At 45.2% G+C, this 6,991-nt stretch overlaps 1 pseudogene; it reads left to right on the top strand.

The window, feature by feature from the left end:
* The first annotated feature begins 261 nt into the window (after positions 1–261).
* On the top strand, positions 262–2,997 carry LOC100346901 (PR domain zinc finger protein 4-like; annotated as a pseudogene).
* The last annotated feature ends 3,994 nt before the right edge of the window (positions 2,998–6,991 follow it).

Below are 6,991 nucleotides of genomic sequence, written 5' to 3'. Positions count from 1 at the left end.
CATCCTGAAGCTTCCGAAGTGCAGGCCTTGAGTATGTGCCAGCATGCCCCAGCCCATGGTGGGGTGTGCCGCTGCTGGCCCCAGGGTGAAGTTGGATGGCTCTAGGGGTGGGGAGGGGGACAAGGACGAGTGGCTGCATTTGTGCAGCAGTTGTAAGCAAGATGTGTTAGTGACTGAGCCTGGAACACAATTCCTCATGCCGGTTCCCTTCTGCCTGAGTGCTTTTTTTTTTTTTTTCCTCTGACACTTGGCCCCAAGCAGATGCATCACAGGATGAATGAAACGAACCTGAGCCCAGTGGGGATGGAGCGGCTGACTTCATCTTCTGTGAGCAATGCCTTGCCAGTCTCAGGAAGTCATGTGGGGCTGGCTGCCTCGCCCACTCACAGTGCCATCCCTGCCACAGGCCTGCCAGTGGCAATTCCAAACCTGGGTCCCTCCATGAGTTCTCTGCCTTCTGCTTTGTCTCTGATGCTCCCGAGGGCTGATGTGTGGGTTACCTATAAGAAACTATACCTTACCTCCACCACCTTGCCCTCACCTGGGGAGAGTTACTTCAGAACTATTCTACCTGCCGGCGATGCGGCTCACTAGGCTAATCTTCGGCCTGTGACGCCGGTACCCTGGGTTCTAGTCCCGGTTGGGGCGCCGGATTCTGTCCCAGCTGCTCCTCTTCCAGTCCAGATCTCTGCTGTGGCCCGGGAAGGCAGTGGAGAATGGCCCAGGTCCTTGGTCCCTGCACCCACATGGGAGACCAGGAGGAAGCACCTGGCTCCTGGCTTCAGATAGGTGCAGTGTGTGGGCCTTAGCGGCCATTTGGGGGGTGAACCAACAGAAAAGGAAGACCTTTTTCTCTGTCTCTCTCTCTCACTGTCTAACTCTGCTTGTCAAAAAAAAAAACCACCCATTCTACCTGGCATTTTGTCTTATTTCACTGACAGACCCCCTCCTCAGTACATCCACCCCAACTCTATAAATGTTGATGTCAACACAGCATTATTGATTGCTAATAATCCTTAGAATCAGGCATTGTTTTGATAGACTCTTGCTCTGTGAACATACATGGTATCCAAAGGGTTCAGCCCAGCGATGGCCATTAGGTGCCTTGGACACAACAAGCACCATGGAGAATGTTGCTAGGGTGAGCAGCCCTATTTCTACAGATGTAATGGCAGAGAGGCTTATGATGGATGGTGTTGTGGGCATGCATCCCCAGATCCCAAATGGCTCCAGAAGTCATGAACCTCTGTCTGTGGACTCTGTGAGCAGCAACTTGCAGCAGACACTGCAGGACATGGTGGTGCAATACCTAGTCATGGCAATGGCCAGGAGCTCCCCGTGGTCATGGGGACAGACCACATTTCAAGTTGGGTCAGTGGCATGTCAGACAGTGCCCTCAGTGATCCCAAATACACCGTGGCCATGAGCACCAACTCTCTACCTCACACAACCTCACATCCCTAGAATCCATTCCCTCCATGAAGTTGGCCTCAGCCTAGAACTGGTGACTGTTTCCTCCATCACCCAGGAGGTTGCTATGGGGACAGACAATGTAGATGTGTCTTCAGAAAGCCTTTATTTTGTACCATCCTCACTGCAAATGGAAGAGTCCAATTCAAACAAGGAAAACATGGCAACCTTGTTGACAATGTGGTGTACTCTCTGTGACTGAGCCTATCCCTCAGACTCTCTGGATCATGGACCAGTGACTTTTGTTCCTGACACTCCAATAGAGAGCAAGGCGAGGCTTTCTCTCCCAGAGCGGCTCGCCCTCTGCCAGTCAATCGCGGGAGCAGAAGTTGGTGTCTGGACTGGAGAAACCATTCCTGTGTGAACTTGCTTTGGGCCAGCAGAGTCACTCTGTGGAAGTAGCAGAATGGACAGACAAGGCAGTTAGCCACATCTGGAAGATACATCACAATGATGTCCTAGAATTCTGGATTATTTCAACTCACGAAAATGAATGGAATTGGATGATGTGTGTGAGCAAGGCCAGGAACTGGGAAGAACAGAATTTGGTGGCTTATCCCCATGATGGAAACATCAATTTCTGCACCTCCCAAGACATGCCTTCTGAAAATGAACTGCTTTTTTATTGTAGTCGAGAGTGTGCTCAGCCGATCGGTGTTCCTCATCACCCAGATGTGCACCTCTGTAACTGTGGCAAGGAGTGCAGTTGCTAGACTGAGTGCAAAGTTCATCTGACCAGCCACGTCCATAACCATCTCCCTAGCCAGGGCCACAGCAGCAGCCACAGAGAAAGGAAGTGGCAGTGCTCGATGTGCCCCCAAACTGCCATCTCTCCTTCCAAACTTCATGTGCACTCCATAGGTAACATGAGAATGCAGTCCCGCAAGTATGATTTCTATTGCAAGGCTTTTAGCAATTCCAGCAACCTGCGGCCCACCTCAGGTTACATACAGGTCAGAAGAACTGCAGGTGTACATTGTGTGACAAGTCTTTCACCCAGGAGGCTCACCTGGAGTCCCACGCGGTCATCCACACAGGCGAGAAGAATCTCAAGTGTGATTGCTGTGACAAGTTGTTTATGTGGAGGCAAGCTCTCAAGAGCGTGTGCTCATCCACACACAGGATCGCCCTATCAAGTGTCCCAAGGGTGACAAGCTGCTCTTGAGAACAAATCACTTAAAGAAGCATCTCAATTCTCATGAAGGAAAACGAGATTATGTGTGTGAGAAATGTACGAAGGCGTATCTGACCAAATACCATCTCACCTGGTGTCTGAAAACCTGCCAAGGGCCCACCTCTAGTACCTCAGTTCAAGAGGAGGCAGAGGGCGAGGACTCAGAGGAGGAAGACACGGCCCACTCCGTGGGGACAGAAGCCTGTGGGATTGGCGGAATTATGTGTTCAACAGAGAAGTCCCTCTCTGCACACAAATAGAAGAACAGCCTCTGTGGATGGCAGATGCAAAGGGAGAAACACATGGTGCAATTATCTACCACAGTGGCTTTTATAGAAGATGGGCTCTGTCATCTTTCCAGCCAAAGTCAAAGTAGACTGAGTGGGAACTGATACAGCACTTACCGAAGTGTATGCTAAGGAAGTGCTTTAAAGCAGACTGGGGGAAGAGAGCATGTATCCTATTTTTAAGTTATGGATAGGGAGGGAACTGTCAATTTTTGAGGTCTGTTTTTTTACATAATCATCTGGAAGATGCTTTCATGCCTGAGTCGAAGCTGCTGTCTGCCTAGACAAATCAGAATTATTTCACATTCATCCGTTATTCTTTTCTCCTCCCATCCCTGTGACTGGGTACATGCTACATTTGGTCCCCACCCAACAGCCATCCCAGTTACTTCTTACATTTTAGGCTATGGTGATTCACACTCATCCCAGAACAGGGTGCGACATAATGTGTAAGTGTTGGCCTTTACTGCTGCTAACAAGCATAAAGCAGCTCCAGAATCCTTGAGAGTTGGCAGTGCATCTTGCTTCCCAAATTTTCATCAGTCAGCCAATGGGCAATGATGGAGAAAAGGAGAGACACCTGGCCACTGCGCAGGACCCCGTCTTTCGTGGCAGCTAGGACGAGTCACCTGGTTTGTGTGTCAGAGGGATCTTTACAGGTGTAGACTTGTGTCACTCTGTCTCTAGTCAAGCTTCCAGCTGTTTGCAGGGGATGTGAAGGTGGAGGGAGCCCAGTACATGCTTGTTGGATGGTCTCTTGACAGTAAGTACTTGTGGACTCATCTGACCAAGTGGTTCCTCTGCCCATGGAAGGGGAGGAAGGGAATGATCTTTATGTTGAAAACTATCCAAACATCATTAGAGAGTTGCCAAGTGAAAGCAACAAGGACTCCAGGAGCACTGGAGACTAGACCTTCCAGTTCTGTCTGTGCCAAAGGACCTTACCAGATAAGCATGGGAGGTACCAAAGGATTTGACAGGTAAGGAAGGCCTGATGGTCACCCAGTAGGCCTGTTTTCAGCGATTCAGCCTAGTTAATTGTCCATCCACGTGGTGGTTGTGTCTCACATGCATATCCAGGTTTTAGCAAGAAGTGGAAGCAGCTGTAAGTGAGCAGGGCAGGTGGAGCATGCTCTCCTGCTCAGGGCACACCCTCGGGTCTGGAGCAGAGGACTCTGGTGGGGAGGTCTGCTGCTAATGTATTTGTGGATGAATGTAGTTCATTCAGATCTTATTCTAAAAACTTCTTTAACATACAGGGGAAAAAAAGAATATTGTCTGGGGAATGACTGCTGAATGTGTTCATTTCACCCTTTGAAATTCAAAGCTATAATATTTCATGAATAAGAGAAGACTTATAATTGTGATTAATCCTTAATTGCATTTATGCATCTTCTTATCAAATACTCATTAATGTGTGTGGAGTTTTCATTTCGATGAATGTAACTCACATACAATCAAGAGGAATCATTCCATCTGAATTTCATATGCTTAAATGGCATAGACTCCACTTTTACTTCTTGAGTAATGCTTCAAATGGTTACAAACTTATAATTCATGGAAAAACTATTCTTTAATTATAAAGGATCCAGATTTCATATTGATATTATGGAATAAACAAGTATATTCTCAGGAAAAATAGAATATTTGATAGCCTTTTAGGTACTGAAAGCCTGGTTAAGTGTTTCACAGGTTTTTATCATGGAAAATTCTTAAATATAAAATTACAAAAATAGAGAAAATGGTATAATAAGCCACTACTATCCATATCCAGCTTTAGTAGTGGACAAATCAATTTCATCTGTTTCCCTGTTAGCCTTCGCCATTCTATTTTGAAGCAAATTCCGGATATTATAGCATTTCAATCCCTTACATTTAAGGCTTCTAAATAAATACCACAATACCATTAATATACCAAAAGTCATTCTTAAAATTCAAATGGAAAGTCAATGTTCACATTTCCAATTGTTTTGTAACTTTCTTGTTTTATAGTTTTTTTTTCCAATCTAAGATAAAATGCAAGTAAAATTAATACATTATGAGTGGTTTTATGATGCGTCTATTTTTTAAAAGATTTATTTATTTATTTGAAAGGCAGAATTACAGAGAGGCAGAAGCGGGGAGAGAGAGAGAGGTCTTCCATCTGGTGATTCACTCCCCAGATGGCCACAATGGCCAGAGCTGCGCCAATATGAAGCCAGGAGCCAGGAGCCTCTTCCAGGTCTCCCATGTGGTCACAGGGGCCCAAGGACTTGGGCCATCTACTGCTTTCCCAGGCCATAGCAGAGAGCTGCATCTGAAGTGGAGCAGCCAAGACTAGAACTGGCGCCCATATGGGATACTGGTGTCACGGGTGGTAGCCACACCCACTGTGCCATAATGCCAGCTCCCTGAATTTCTTTTAAATTTAAAATATTTTTCTCTCTTTTGCCTTCTATTTCTCTTAAGAAATTATCTGCTGTATTTATTTTCTCTTGTGTTCCTTCTAGATTTCTTCTTGTTTCTGAAATATTTCTTTTATTTAAAGTTTCTCTGATTTTTCATATTTGAGTTATTTTCATTTTCATTTATGTTATTTTGATATTTAAGCTCTTCTGATTTTCATTTATGTTTTCATTACTGTGTCAGTTTCAGAATATCTTTTTCTTAGTTTCGAAATATGACATTATGATTGAATTTTAGTTAATTATGTCTTTTTAGCATGCTTTCATTGTATTTAGCATGCTTTTCATGTATTTCATATTTTTAGCATGTATTCCTTGCAAAGTTAAAAAATTTGTTTTCCTGTACTTTTAGAAGCAATCATGGTTCAAGGTAGCTTTCTAATTTCACACAGCTCCTTCTGTTGTTACCATGTTTTGTTAATGAACCTAAGACTTCCTAGATCCATTCCCCTGTCCCACATGTATCTGTCCTCTCTATTCTCCATATCTGTGTTAACTTTCTATCCATTCACAAATTATTCCCTTTGTGAATCTGTCCTGGAAGGCAGTGGTCATGGCTCAGTCTTGAGAAATCTTTGGGCTAGACGGCTTCAGATCCTTCAGATATTGTTGTGGGCTGTTGGCATCCACCAGCAGTAATTATTGACTGGGTTTCATCTCCTGTGTCCATTGCACATCCTGTTGTCTCCCTCTGCTTACCCCTGTATGTCCTGTTTCAGTGGTGGCTTGTCTCTAGCCACTTTGGTATAACTTGGCATGCAACATGGTAAAGAATCTCCAAATAGGGCCTCAGTATTTTCTCTGCTTCCCATACATGCATTCCCCACCTCATATCAGGAGGCAGAGGCTACTTCTCCTGCTGACTGTAGGGTAGGCCTGTGACTGATTTCACCCATAGTGTGTGGAGATAGTGACATTCTGGGCAGCTCTTAGGTCCCAGCCACTGTGTTGTGTGAAGGCCAAGCTGCTAGGGAAGGTACAAACAATAGTGGTGCTCTGAGGAACAGCTCCAGCTGAGCTCCCAGATACAGCTGTATGTGGGAGCCATCTTAAAGGTTCTATCCCAATCAAGTCCTCAGATGACTGCAGCCTTGGCCATGACAGATAATAAAATGGTAGCTTTTCAGCCAGAAAGGCCTCAGATGATTATCAACATGCTGGAACTCAAGTAATATTGTTTCCTCTAAACTTTCCTGGGACATCTATCACAGAATTAACACAACCAAAATCATTGGAAAGATCTTGTAATAAGAATAGACAGTAAGCATTAAACTTGGTTACATGTAGATATAAATTAGATGAGGCTAAAAGGGAGCTGGCATGATATACAATGTCTATACACTTAGCACTGATACAAGCACAGTGATTTAATTATTTGGGATGAAAAGAGAGAGAGAGGAGAGAGAGAGAGAGAGAGAGAGCAGACGTGCGAGAGAAAGGAGCATGCACTCTCCCATTTGGTGTTTCATTCTGCAAATATCTGCAATGGCCCTAGACAGGGATTGAAACCAGGAACCAGGGAGGAAGGGAGGGATTTTGCTGCTTCCTTTCAGGGTCTGCATTAGCAGGAAGCTGGAGTCAGCAACGGGAGCTGAGAATCAAATGCAAGAACTGGG

Source organism: Oryctolagus cuniculus, chromosome 8 (assembly GCF_964237555.1).
Source record: "Oryctolagus cuniculus chromosome 8, mOryCun1.1, whole genome shotgun sequence".
In the NCBI taxonomy this organism is placed as follows: domain Eukaryota; kingdom Metazoa; phylum Chordata; class Mammalia; order Lagomorpha; family Leporidae; genus Oryctolagus; species Oryctolagus cuniculus.
This window is presented reverse-complemented; position numbering and strand designations above follow the sequence as displayed.